At 43.9% G+C, this 14,682-nt stretch overlaps 1 protein-coding gene across 1 annotated transcript in view; it reads left to right on the top strand.

Moving 5' to 3' along the window:
- The first annotated feature begins 9,347 nt into the window (after positions 1-9,347).
- Positions 9,348-14,682, top strand: part of pak1 (p21 protein (Cdc42/Rac)-activated kinase 1) — a 57,554-nt gene continuing 52,219 nt past the window's right edge. Inside the window, exon 1 of the mRNA XM_080730935.1 lies at positions 9,348-9,457. The gene's annotated coding sequence lies outside the window, so the exon portion shown is untranslated. The remainder of the gene's footprint in view (positions 9,458-14,682) is intronic.

Raw genomic sequence — 14,682 nt, 5'->3', positions numbered from 1 at the left:
GGAAATAATAGTCCCATCCCTAATGTGTCGACAATAATTTTCTATAACATCGCAAAGGTAAGCTACTTTTTGATGGCACCAGCACAAATAAATAAATAATAAATATGGCAGTAGAACTGTTAAAGGCCTGTCCATAGTGTCTCCGAGACTCTGACCACCGAACCTTTCGTCGGAGAGTTCCACTTTCCGACGTGCAGCTTTCTGAACTCTAATTCGGGGTAATGCTTTTCAGAAGATGTGAGTGACATCATTTTGTTTCTGATGAAAAGTTCGGTAGTCGGAGACGGTATGGACAGGCCTTTAAGTTAAGGCATAAGAGCCGGTACTTAAGACAATCAAAATAGAGTCCATCGTCTGTGTCAGTGTAGAAACCTCATATGCCCTAAACTATTGGTTTCCGGGATTCAAATTCAAAAGTAGCAGATCTACAAGTACAGTATGAACAATTTGACGACGAGAGAGGTTTCTGCCTGACAGCAACGCTATCTGTTCTGCTCGATGGAAGGAGGCGTGTCCTGGAATGTCTCAGCATCATCATCATCATCATCATCATCATCATCATCATGTAGTCACCGTTGTCACGGTGACCTCCTCCTGGCTTCATGCCATCCCAGGAACCACGTCTAAGATGACATCCACCACCCAGGAGGCTAGCAGGCAGCCAACACAAACACTGCCAAATTGCATCATGAACTGTAAAAAGTACAGTCAGTTCCAACCCCTCTCTCTCTCTCTCTCTCTCTCTCTCTCTCTCTCTCTCTCTCTCTCTCTCTCTCTCTCTCTCTCTCTCTCCTCTCTCCGTCTGGCCCTACTCTCTCCCCATCTCCTAATGAAGGCTCCGCTCATTAAACTTTATCTATCCTGTTGGAGACAGAGATCCATATAGAGTAGACTGTTAGCCAGCCAGCGCTACTGTACCAGTCAGTCTGCTGCTGACCATGTGATGACATGAGCTAATAGGCTAGATGAACAGCATTTCTACTTCTCCCACTGTCCAGTCTCTGTCCAACTTGAATTTATATAGCGCCTTTCAAAAAGGCCCTTAACACTATGCCAGCCGAAATAGAATGGCTTGTTGTAGATTAGCCGTGAAATTTCTATTATTATATTATGATCTGAGACATAATATTATGTTTATAAACATTAGCGCACTCCCTCTCCCCCTCCCCCAGCGCCGCCAGTTTGTTTTGGTTTGAGGTCCCCCCGTCGTGAACTCACCATAACTATCTTGATTTCCATTGGCATAGAGTGGGGATTTTGGCCGAGTCGTCTTCCCCCCGTGGCGCTTCGCGTGCGTGATCCGTGCACATCGCGGTAAACGAATATAATCCCGTCAATATGAACACCCTGTGACAACTTTGATCTGGTCGAAAACATCCCCGAGATGCGCTATGCTAACGCTTCCTCCTCCAATGAAAGTGAACGGAAAATTTGTTATAGAGAAGGGATAGTCACCAGAAGCACTTCCGGTTCATGTGCAGAGAAGAATGATGCAATTGGTTAGACGGGTGGTGAGACAGAGAAGGGGTAGCGATCGTTTTTTTATCATTATCACTTATTTCATTTTTAACTCATGGGATGCCCACGAGGTGTCTACACTCCAATCTCTTTGATGTCGCTGGAGGCCCACAACGTTTTGACGTGTTTACTGTATTTACAGTATTAACTTTAAATCTCACCGTTAGGTTGGGGCTACGCATGGATGTAGCCCATTAGCCGCTAGTCGCTTCGAGTCGACGCTGAGAGCATCGCGCGGCCGTTTTTCTCCATATACTCCAATGCATTTCCCCATCTTTAACGCCCTTTATCTCTGATGTTTGTTTTATACTAAAACTGGCGGGGTGCGGCAAAATGTCCAAATTTTGATCGGCAATGAACAGTTATGATCAACACTGGTCCATACAGAAAGTTACACAACAACATCCTGTCTGCGCTCATGTGACCAAGTGACGTCATGACACATGCATTGACGCAGCAGGGCCGGATTCAATACAATGGTGGTGGGCCTGGGCAGCGAGAGGGGATGAATGGGGCTCAATCCAGGGGCACCCGATGTGTTAATGACCTAGTACGGTAAAAGACGGCGCGGCTGAGACTCCTTGCTCAGATGTCCGGTATATTCCGGTTTTAATATTAAGGGGCTCCCCGTGGCTTGCAAAGTGTTAACAAAACAGAAATAAACACATTATTGTCCAAAAAGCCTGAATAAACAAGTGTCTCTTCAGTGCGTACTTGAAGGAGTCCAACGTTGGCAACTGGCGAATCGCCATGGGGAGAGAGTTCCAGAGGGTTGGGGCGGCTGCCACACTGAAAGCTCTATCGCCAACTGTCCGCCTATTGCTAGGAGGGATGTGAGGAGCCCCAGGTCAGCAGATGTTGATTTCCCTATACACTGCGTCCTAAAATAAATATTGGCACTTTGGCTACAGTGTGTGCAGCCGCTTCTTTATCTTTTAAAAGACTATTATTGAGATACCGCGATACTGCCATACCGTCGGTAAACAGTGACTTACCGCAACTAAAAGTTGCTAAAAAATCCATACCGCCCCAGCCCTAGGTGATGCGGAACTTGACCGGAAGCCAGTGGAGGCGTTTGAAGGTGGGGGTTTGGTACGGGTGAAGCACCCTGGCAGCGGAGTGTTGTACATCGTGCAGTCTGTCCACGGCTGTGTTGGGGAGACGGAATAAGACACCGTTACAGTAGTCCAGACGGGAGGAGATGAAAGCGTGGATGAGGCTCTCAGCAACGGTGTCTGTGACTGTGTGATGGCCGGAGTCTGGAAATGTTGTCCCGTCTCCATTCCTAAGGGATGATCCATGCTGTGTTCTCACCTGGATAACAACACACTGATGAGATGAGAGGAAGAACAAACAAATACTCCCCAAAAAAACACAGTAGCCCATCTTGCACACAAATGCATGCACGCGTCGCACAGTATTGGCTACCTCACGTAAACATGGATTTACACATGCGCGCATACACACACACACACACACACACACACACACACACACACACACACACACACACACACACACACACACACACAGCTTCCTCCAAATTTGGGATTTGTTCGGTCAAGCGTGTCAGCCTATCCTTTGCATGAACTTCCGCTGTCCCTCTGTCACTCTCTCCTTCCTCTGTTATCTCTCTCTCTCTCATGTTACGCTCTCTCTCTCTCTCTCTCTCTCTCTCTCTCTCTCTCTCTCTCTCTCTCTCTCTCTCTCTCTCTCTCTCTCTTGATCCAACTCAAAGGAGCTTTGAGTTTTGAACCCGAGCGCCTGGGTTCAAAGAGTGGAATGACATCATACGAATACATGCTAGGCAGAGTGAATGGTATGGGAAAAATGAAAGAGATATGGGATAGTTTTCTAATGCATATGAACCTTAAATTAAGATTGACTGAGTATGTATTTTGTATGTTGTGCTGCACTGTACTATAACCACATATTGTACTAAGAAAAAAATAAAAACATTTTAATTACAAAGGAGCTTTATTGGCCTGAGAAAACATAGTAGGACAGGTAGGTTACGTTTACATTGCGAAAGCAAAAGTGGAACAAAACCATGAAAATAAAACAATGTATGAACAAGTAAATGGAAATAGCGAGGTCATAAACTATTCAGTGTAAACAGTGCAGGGATACACGCAATTATTAGTAGAGCGTAGTAGGAGGACTCTCTGTCTGTCTGTTTGTCTTTCTGCCTTTGTATTTCTTCTGCCTTTGTATTTGATGTTATGCTTTTGAAACTGATATGATCCTAGATAAAGTACTATGTTCTATCCGTCTGTCTTTCAATGTTATATGAGATACTTAAAGTGTGGTTCCTGTGGAAATAATCCTCGGCTTTCTAGGATCTCCTTTTAGTTGACCTTGTACCAGTGATTTGTACTGTCATGAAACTGTACTTTTTTTCTATTGCAAACTTCTAATAAATTCTTCGATCAATTCAAAAAACTCGACTCTTCAGGGCTGTGGACAGTATACATGAGGCCTCCTCCAGGGCCAGGCTCATGGATAATGGGAAAATTAATCATTATTTAAATATCTCTTTATTACAGGTTTTATGAGACAAACTTTCGGCATTAACATGAATCATCAGACAGTTGTTCCGTGTTTCGCTTCACTTAAGAGAAGTTGCCACCAATGGCATGATAAAAGGCACAGAGCCACAGTGGATTCAGTGTGGGCAGAATTGAGGAAGATCTTTGGTTCCCCCCCACAGCGTACAGTATGCCAAAATAAGGAAGCAGCATTTTATAGGTACTACACTACGCTGGTTTTGTATTCATTGACATTTACTGGCATCATCATCTAAAGTCATTGAGCCGTGTCTCTAAACAAAGCCTGTAAAATGTACTTAATCGCCTGAGAAGTCATTTACGTCCCTCAATAGGCTGAGTGATGTGTGTGTGTGTGTGTGTGTGTGTGTGTGTGTGTGTGTGTGTGTGTGTGTGTGTGTGTGTGTGTGTGTGTGTGTGTGTGTGTGTGTGTGTGTGTGTGTGTGTGTGTGTGTGTGTGTGTGTGTGTGTGTGTGTGTGTGTGTGTGTGTGTGTGTGTGTGTGTGTGGTGTATTCAGCAGCCCCATCCATCTACTGTGTTCATGATTTGAGGCAGTTAAAATCCTGCAAACTTTGGGAGCCAGTGTTCGTCAATCAGGATGAAATATGAGAAATCGGACAGATCCGTCTTGAATCTTGAACTATAGAGATATTGTGTGTACCGATTTGTGTGATGTTTAGCAGAGGTTCTGCTCTGGAGTGTGTGTGCACAGTCGGGAGGCACAGTTTTGCTGCAAGCGGGTGGCCCAACTGTGCCGGAGATTAACTGGTTACGGACGGACACACACAGACTGACGGAGGAGGGCAGAATCACATTGTTATTATTATATATATCTTCAATACAAAAGGGCTTGGCCGCATGACCGCCAATCGTGGCATTGAGATGCACGCAAAAAATACATGTCATAATCCGCCATTTATTGTTTTGTTTATTGTTGTTTTATGTGTGTTAACCAATTGCCACAGAAAACATGTGCAGCTTAAAATTAACGCTCCCCACAGCGGTGCTCCTTTCGGTTGACTCAGCATCCTGTGCGTAGGGTTTTACAACAAACGCATGGCTTTTAAATCACTTGGCAACAAGACAGGCGCCCCGACAGTGAGTCGAGACGCTATGCAGACCTGTGTGTGTGTGTGTGTGTGTGTGTGGCTCACCTGTTAGCAGGCTGCCAGCTAACAACTGGGCTCTGCTGGATAGTAGGCCTATGATGTTCAGCATGAATGTCCCGGAGGTGTTGTTGGCAGATTCAGTCCAAGGAGTTCAGAGATGGATTGACCATGGAAATAACATGTGTCTATCTCTCGCACACATACAGCCAACACACACACAGATGAGCATAGCGCAGTTAATCAGAGATTAGTAACACATTCCTGAACCGTAATCTATTGGAACATCTGGATTACCTTATGGCTCTGGACATAATGCCACTCGGGGTGTGTGTGTGTGTGTGTGTGTGTGTGTGTGTGTGTGTGTGTGTGTGTGTGTGTGTGTGTGTGTGTGTGTGTGTGTGTGTGTGTGTGTGTGTGTGTGTGTGTGTGTGTGTGTGTGTGTGTGTGTGTGTGTGTGTGCGTGCGTGCGTGCATGCGTGCGTGTGCACACACAATATTTGTCTCTGTTTGAGATGTTGTAGAGTAGAAGTAAAAGTATTGGAAATTGGAAATATGCAACTAAAGTACAAATAAATAAATAAAGTACAGTACTTACAGTATGTAAATGTATAGTTACTTTCCTCCACTGGCAAGCACAGACATACAGTATGCGTGTAGATGAGAGAGAAAGTAAGAGACAGATCCATACAAGGCTTCTGTATTGTCTTTCCTTTGTGCCAGAAGAATGTTCACCACACAGTTGGAATAAAACCGAGCATTTATTATTAATGGTCACACAGAGACACTTGATTTGTGGGTCTGAGATTCTGCAGTGCTGTGGTAATTCAGGAAAAAACTGCCTGAAATACCTTTTCCCTTCATAGCAAATCCTTTTCTGTGGAGGAAGTGCCAATTATAAACAACGGTGGCTTGGTTTATGGATTCTTCTGTGTTGCCCAGGTGCTGTGGGCTTTAGCCGTGGCACCATTAATGGGCATGATGTGTGAACCAGCAGGTTTGTGTGTTGTAGCACGTTAAGGGCTGTTTTATATTTTGTCATGTGACCACACTGCATCACATGTAAGATAGATCAGTTGTTCTCAACCTGTGGGTCAGGACCCCCAGGGGGTCCCCAAAATATGTAGGAGGGATCCCCAGATGATTAGCTTAATTTTCCTCACTCAACGGTAAACTAACCAACATACAGGGTATCTGCACATTTCTAAAGTGACAATAATTGTTAATGACGTTTAACACCTTTTCAATAAGACTATTGCTGCGTGAAAAGTAATGAAACAAAAGGTAAAACATTGGCCAAATATTCAAATATTACTAAAGAAAGACTCATTGAAAATAGCCAATCTACATGCTATTTTCACAACATTTATCTGCAGAACCGAGACCAATGCCCCAACTCCTACAATTCCAAGTCCAGGTGGGGGTCCTCAGTTCAAATATGATAATTTTGGGGGGGTCCCCAGTTTAAATATGATTTATTTTTGGGGGGTTGCGGCCTGAAAAGGTTGAGAACCACTGAGATAGATGATGTATAACATTTTATCTGGAATGAAAATATAATGTATATTGCACCAGCTATGCTATGGTACTCAGAAAGCTGCCTTCATAAATAAATAAACACTTTTTTATCAATTATTTATTCATGGTCAATTTGCACAGTGTAAAAGCACTGAAATATTAAGAGCCTGTACTAATTACATTACAAACAAACAAACTAGCTATCCTGGTCTTCAGCCAGAGGATTCTCAGACAGGTTCACATCTATTAGCCAGACAGTTATTTGAGCTGTCATTAACTAGTTAGTTGTCAAAGCAATCTGTGTCATCACCTCAAGTTAGTAATGTTATGTAATTGAGTGCTATCAGCATGAGTTTGTTAACCTATTAAAACCGGGGAAGCATCTGTGTCATTTTAGATTTGAGATATATGCTGTATATACAGAGCCATCTAAAACATATATAGAATATTGTGTAAAGTTCATTTTCTTCTGTCATATAATTCAGAAAATGAAACTTATATATTCTAGATGCATTGCGCAGTGAAGTATCCAAACGCTTTTTTAGTTTGTTTTAATTTGGATTGTTATGTCATACAACAACAAAAAATCAAACCTCGGTTCGAAGTGGAGCGGTGAATCTGAGCAGCTATACCGTGTGTGTGTGTGTGTGTGTGTGTGTGTGTGTGTGTGTGTGTGTGTCTAGTCTGCACAATAGTGCCATAGAAGCTGTGTGTGTGTGTGCCTGCACAACAGCGCCCCTCCTTTAACTTGTGTGTTGTGTGTGGCCACTCAAGGTATTGCCAGGCTACAGACATAGACAGCCACCCACATAGCCACCCACCCACAGACATACCTGTCTATTGGGAGCGCTTTCACCGCTCCAAAAATAAAAAAATATCCATATCTCAAAACATTACACATAGACTTTTATATTTATAATACCCAAATGTCAACCTTTTGAAAAAGTATGTTCATTTATTGATTACACCAGTTACTAGTAGTTTTGGCTCTGTGGGCAGATTCCAAGTGCTTCTGGAAAATTAAATCGGCATCTCCATAAAGCTTGTTGACATACGGAGTGCAATAACATTTCCTGGTAGATGGCTGTGTTGTGAGATGTGGATTTTTTAATTTCATGAGCTGTATGCCATAAAAAACCTAAATTAAAACAAAAAATCACACCCGTGTGAACTGAGCGGTGGTCGTGGAGGCTGCGCAACAGCAAAACAAATATATATATATATTGTGTGTGTGTGTGTGTGTGTGTGTGTGTGTGTGTGTGTGTGTGTGTGTGGGTGGGTGGGTGTCTGGCCTGGCCTGGCCTGAACAACAGCGCCCCTCCCTTAACATGTGTGGTCACAAAAGGTACTACATACAGGCTACATACACCATACAGACAGACACGCATACAGACAGACAGACAGACAGACAGACAGACAGACCCACACACACGGCCACGTATAGGAGCGTTGTGACCACCGCTCAAAAAAGCTTTTCAATATTTTACTGCATGCGCAATCATTCTAGAATATATGAAAATTTCATACATTTGTAATTTACATAAAACCTCATGGTGGGTCACTTTGTGCCATGCAAGCTGCAAGCTTGTACAATACTGTACATCTGCTAATTCTGAACATTTTTGAAAAATCTTGAAAATGTTTGAAGAAATCTTGTCTTCTGGGGGTCATTTTTAGATGGGCGGTCCTTGGCTCAAAAAAAAGTTTGTATGTGGTCAATCTAAATGTATACTGTTGAATATAAATATTTTATGGGCATCCATGTGTCCCCTTTTGGGGTTTTTAGTACCTTTCAAGACGGGAACCCCTTTTGGTGTTAGCGACATAATTTTATTTTGCCTTTTTTGAGCGGTGGTCTCAACACTCCTATACGTGGCCGTGTGTGTGGGTCTGTCTGTCTGTCTGTCTGTCTGTCTGTCTGTCTCCGGGTCTGTAGCCTGCAGTAACCTTTTCTGACCACACATGTTAAGGGAGGGGCGCTGTTGCACACACACACACACACACACACACACACACACACACACACACACACACACACACACACACACCACCGCTCAGTTCACACGAGTGTGATTTTTTAATTCATATTTTAAGTTTTTCAGAAAACTTTTTAGAAGACTTTTTAGAATCTGCCTCAGTCCTAAATGGGTTAAAAAGCTCCACACATATAGCCTATATCAGGTCCAACGTATGTTGTATGGACAATATCGTCTTTGATATTGCCCATACAAAACGGTCCAAAATGCAAATATTGGCCAGTTCTATCGGCCCACCGTCGGGCTCTTGCTGAAGAAACCATGAATCAAGCCTCATGATTCTTTCTGGAGCGGTGCTCCTGGAATGAACTAAGCTCCAACACCTGGCTTTGCCCGTTTCCTAAAGAATGTGCGGTCCCCAAAAAATGTCCTAAAGTAAACTGAAATGGCCTATATCTTGGCACAAACGGCTCAAAGATTGTTGTACGTACGCCCAGGGCAGGACGTGCTGTGATTGGCCAGCAGGAGGCTTGATGAAATTAACCTGTAAATAGCACCGCTCACTTAACACAAGGTGTGACTATTATTTATTTTTTTATTAACAGTGGGAATGAAACCCTTAAGTTTGGGAAAAAGGCTTCAAATGGTTGAATGATGAGTCATTGGCACACAGGAAGTGACTGATTAATGTGGTGTTTCCTCTCTTTCTCTGTGTTTCAGGCTGATCATTGGATGCCCGGCCTGCGCTTTCTCTTTCTCTGAGAAGAGTGACCCGGACAGGACAACTAAAAGGTAAACTCGGCTTCAGAGTCCTAAAACACTTCCAGTTTATGAGTTAATGAGGTTGTTCTGGTCCCGTGTTGTTGGTTCATCTTTGCCTTGCTCAATTGCACCTTGACCGTGACAATTGTACCTTGACATTCTCGTTGCAAGGTTTGCGTTCAATTTGCGTAAATACTGATATCACAGGATCGTCTGTGCGGATCATGATGAATAATGTATTTGGCAAATGGAGACTTTGGACTCAAATCAGCAGTGGAGATAAACAAAGTCATATCAACAACAAATTATCATGTCCTTATCGTCCCGAACTAAACCCACTTGAGATCTCTGACCAAACAATAATTGTTTTTACGATAAGTTAAATAAATCATCTCTGTCGGGGTGGAAACTTCATTATGTCCATTATGCGTTACTGACAAGATGTGACGGTTTTCATAGTTAACTGCGACCTATGGTCGCAATAATAATAATAATGTGATTGGGGCTGACTGGTGCTTCCCAGCATGCACTGAGAGACCTGCATTATTTATGTCGTTGCCTTAGCAACGGGGTGGTTTTGGAGGTGTGGGGGCGGAGTCACTCAGACAGCTGGTAGACAGAACCCCCCCCCCCCTCCCCCATGCACACCTGAGAGTGTGTGTGTGCTGCGCGTGCACAACTTTGTGTGCGTGCACATGTAATTGCTAGATTCGGTATCTATGCAGTTAATAATAAGATAACATTGTTACTGTGTGTGCGCGCGCGCACACGTGTGTGTGTTTATAATAGATGTCATATGAGGAGAGAGAGTAGTTGAGCAGTGAGGTAACGCACAAGACCCCGCCCACTAGTTTACTTTGGACTTGAACACGTGTGTGTGTGCGTGTGTGTGTGTGTGTGTGTGTGTGTGTGTGTGTGTGTGTGTGTGTGTGTGTGTGTGTGTGTGTGTGTGTGTGTGTGTGTGTGTGTGTGTGTGTGTGTGTGTGTGTGTGTGTGTGTGTGTGTGTGTGTCAGTGATATGGGGTGTATGGTGTTGGAGAGAGTATTATTTTCGGTCTCCAGGGCTGGGCTGAGACGGGATCCACCCATCCCTCTGAGAGTCCCATTACATATACAGTACAGTAACACATACAGTAACACACACACACATGCAGTAAAAGGCCTGTATATAACACACACACACACACACACACACACACACACACCTCGCCTCTAACCTCATGTACAGACACATGCACAATGCATATCTATCACTCAATTCTTCATTCAACAATATTCTCTCCCCCTTGTCCGTGCACACTTTTTAACTCTCAACTCTTTAAACATGAACTCATTTCTCCCTCTGTGTGTCAACCCCTCAACATTCCACACCAACATGCATTCATGTGTGCAATGTGCAAGTATTTTTATGGGTCACAAGTTAACACAAGTAAATGTCAAAACATTACGAAATTATCATCTACAAGCTTACAGCGTGGCGCAATGCGACACGTTGTAAGCTTGTCTGCTAATTTCACTAGTTTCGGTTCCGGGCAAACGTCTAATTTTCTTTTGGGTCTCGAGCTAAACAGTTTGGGATCCACCACTGTGCCAGTGCATGTGTGGAGTGGATGTACGCTAGTGCACGTGTGGATATTATTGCTGTCGGGCAGAAACCTCTTATCTTAATATTTCAACTTTTTGTGTTTCTTTGTAAACTTGCTCATTACCATAGCGTCACACAAAAGTAGCAGATCTACAAGCTGGAAACCCGGCGCGAGGGGATGAAGACTGGGAGAGAAAGATTGTTTTCTCCCTTTGGTCAGTAATGGTTCCGCTGCAATCCTGTCGGACGGCCATTGTTCCTCCTCTTTTATATTCTCTAACTTTGTTCTCTCCATCTTTCTCCTCTGACACCACCTCCCTCTCCACCCCTCCCTCCACCCCCCTCTACCCCTCCACACCCCCCTCTGTGATCTCATGGATGAACACACACACAGTTTTCCACAAACACAATGTTTCGCTTTTTGTGTTTCTCACGCACACGCGCGCACACATGCGCGCGACACGGTAACAATAAATAGCTGCTATAGCGGAGGAGTTTGTAAAGCATCAAAACACTTGCCGGGAGAGAGTGTGAGAGAGAGTGAACACGAGAGAGAGAGGGGAGGAGGACGTGAATGACATCATCGTTGAATAGAGCGAAAGAGAGAGAGAGAGAAAGTGATAGAAAGTTACAGTAGGACTCTCTCAGAGAGCGAGAGAGGGGGAGAGATAAGGGGGGTTGGGTGGGTGGTGGGGGGGGCAGAGCTATGAAGGCATGCGATGAACAAAAGCGTTCTGGTGAGAGAAGAATGCATTCCGATGGCAAAGAGACAAAAGAAAGATGGATGGAGTGTTTTTGGTGAAAAGACACACATGGGAGGGAGGGACGTGCAGAGAATTTTAGAGAGGCAGGGGCTGACATTTCTAAAAGGACCTCTTGGTGAAAATAGCAGACCTCCAAGCTCACAACGCGGCACACAGCGACGCGTTGTGAGCTTGGAGGTTGGCTATTTTCGGTGCTTGATACCACACTGAACTAAGCATAATCAAGTGAATACTGGAGTAACAGCATGGATTTCTACACAGAGGGCAATTCTTTCAACATAATATGCTGCATTCAAGTTCAGGAGAGTTTGGACAAGGCAATTCTCTTGAATGCTGCCTTCAGGTATGGCATGGAAAGAGGGCATTTGCATTTCTTTCACCATAGTGAAAACTGCATTCATCGTCTGGAGAGGGCACTTTTTTACAGACGGATAATAGGGCAGGGGCTCAAGCCCCCTTTGATGTCTATGTGTGCACGTGCCTGGATGGGAGGGAGGGACGCGATGTGATGGAAGAGTGGACACACCGACCAGAGCACAGGGAAGAGGAGGATGGACGGAAGCGAGAGACTTGAGCCTGATTAGTGTGGTTGCTATAGGCAACCACACTATTGTTCTAGTCCTACATTTTTCTGTAAACCTTTATTCCAGCTAGAAGAGTAAACCTGTTTTCAGTTAACCTTTCTGTAAACATTTATGACTGTCACCTAAAGTAAACATGTTTTCAGTTAACTTTTCTGCAATCCCAAAGATCGGCTGTTTTCACTAGTATTAAATCATTTTTAAAATGATGAATTCAAAACGAACGGTTTTGGACATACAAGATTTTCATTTGACAACGACGAAAACTGTCGCTGGAGTAGAAGGACCGCCACCGTAGCTCCTGCAATGTTGTGGCCCTCGGCTTGGTACCCTAGACATAATTCGGCCCTTGGGGAAAACTAATTGGGGAACCCTGATCTACTATTTAATGAGTACGACGACACCGGCACACAACTAAATATAATTCGGGCTCCAGAAAAAGAGACGGGTGATATGAAAATAAAGAGAAAGTGTGATGATCTCTTTCTCTCTCTGCTGGATGAGCATGTAGGTGGATAGCTGTGATCTCACCCTCCCAGCACCCCCAGGAGACACACGCACGCACGCACGCACGCACAGACAACTTATTGAAAGTCCGGTTGTTATCATGAATACTGCTTGTGCAATGAAACACACGCATGCGCACAGTCCAAGTACATGAATGCACCTACAGTCGAGACACACACACACACACACACACACACACACACACACACACACACACACACACACACACACACACACACACACACAAAGAGCTGAATACCTCCTCAGGGCTGCATCATTGAGATGCCAGCACACTGATTTATCTTATTTATTATGTAGTGTGTGTGCGTGCACGTGTGTGTGTGTGTGTGTGTGTGTGTGTGTGTGTGTGTGTGTGTGTGTGTGTGTGTGTGTGTGTGTGTGTGTGTGTGTGTGTGTGTGTGTGTGTGTGTGTGTGTGTGTGTGTGTGTGTGTGTGTGTGTGTGTGTGTGTGTCCTTCATTGCATGTATGTGTTGCTCTGCTTACACGTTTTACAGTGTGTGGATCCATCATTTTTATGGCTGACTTCAGTGCGTGTGCACAAGCACATACGTGTGTGATGGTGCATGTGTGAGCACATACTTGGCTTGATTGTGTGTGTGTGTGTGTGTGTGTGTGTGTGTGTGTGTGTGTGTGTGTGTGTGTGTGTGTGTGTGTGTGTGTGTGTGTGTGTGTGCTTGTGCTTGTGCGTGTGCGTGCGTGTGTCTAATATGTTTCATATATGTGGATGTATACTCTGGCATTAAGCCTGTTAGTAGCTAATAAGAAAGAGATTAACATGTCGCAGCTCTGCAAATAACCCTGGGATTTTAAAGGAGCTTTTTAATGTCAAGCAGAGAGATGTCTCCCTTTCCCTAAGTTATTCTACTGGCGCTGTTCCCCACCTACTCGTCTTTCTTTCCATCTCTCTCTCTCACACTCTCTCTGCTCTCTCTGTCTCTCTTAAAATTACATTGTTCCTCCTTTACACCAAGAAATACCCAGAGAGGTCAAGTTCATGTATCTAGTTAGTCCCCCCTTAGCTGGCAGAGAGACTGAGAAGAGACCTACTGTAGGTCAAATTTTTAGGTCTGTCACAATTATTACATTATCGTCTAATAATGTAACGTCTATCGTCTAATATTATGTCAATATATTTTTCATAATCGTCATAGTGGTTTCCATGTTGAAAAACTTTCATATATATTTATTAAAGTAAAAAATAGTGGAAATAGCAGATCTACAAGCTCACAACGCGTCACATCGCGACGCGTTGTGAGCTTGTAGATCGGCTATTTCCACTATCGATGTTCTTTTTTAAGTATAAAGTTGTCAAATATGTCAGTAATTTCTTTGTATATTTAGGTTATGTGTCATATATACCATGTGCAACTTCAAAGCCTAAAAGCCAAACAGAAATGTAATTGTCAACGACATATACACAATTAAATCGTTAATCGCAATTATTTGAGTGACTATTAATCGTCATGTAAAATGTCATAATCGTGACAGCCCTAGTCAAATTGATCAGTGTTCAGTTTCTACCCATGTTGTAGTGCCACTGATGAGAACAGAGAAACAAAAAGAGATGAGGACAGAGGCAGGAAGAGAGAGACGGAGGATAGACAGACGTAGAGACAGAGAGAGAGAGAGAGAGAGAGAGAGAGACAGAGAGAGAGTGTGGGGGGAGGGGGGGATGAGGGGAGAGAGGGTGGCTAGATATCCTCAGTGGGTAGGGCGCCAAATATATTATGTATGTTTATACAAGCATCACATATGCTCCAGAGCAGTGGTTCCCAATCTTTTTAGCTCGTGACCCA

Source organism: Nannobrachium achirus, assembly GCF_963921795.1.
Source record: "Nannobrachium achirus genome assembly, chromosome: 8".
In the NCBI taxonomy this organism is placed as follows: Eukaryota; Metazoa; Chordata; class Actinopteri; order Myctophiformes; family Myctophidae; genus Nannobrachium; species Nannobrachium achirus.
Note: the sequence above shows the minus strand (reverse complement) of the source record. Positions and strands in the feature narration are given on the sequence as shown.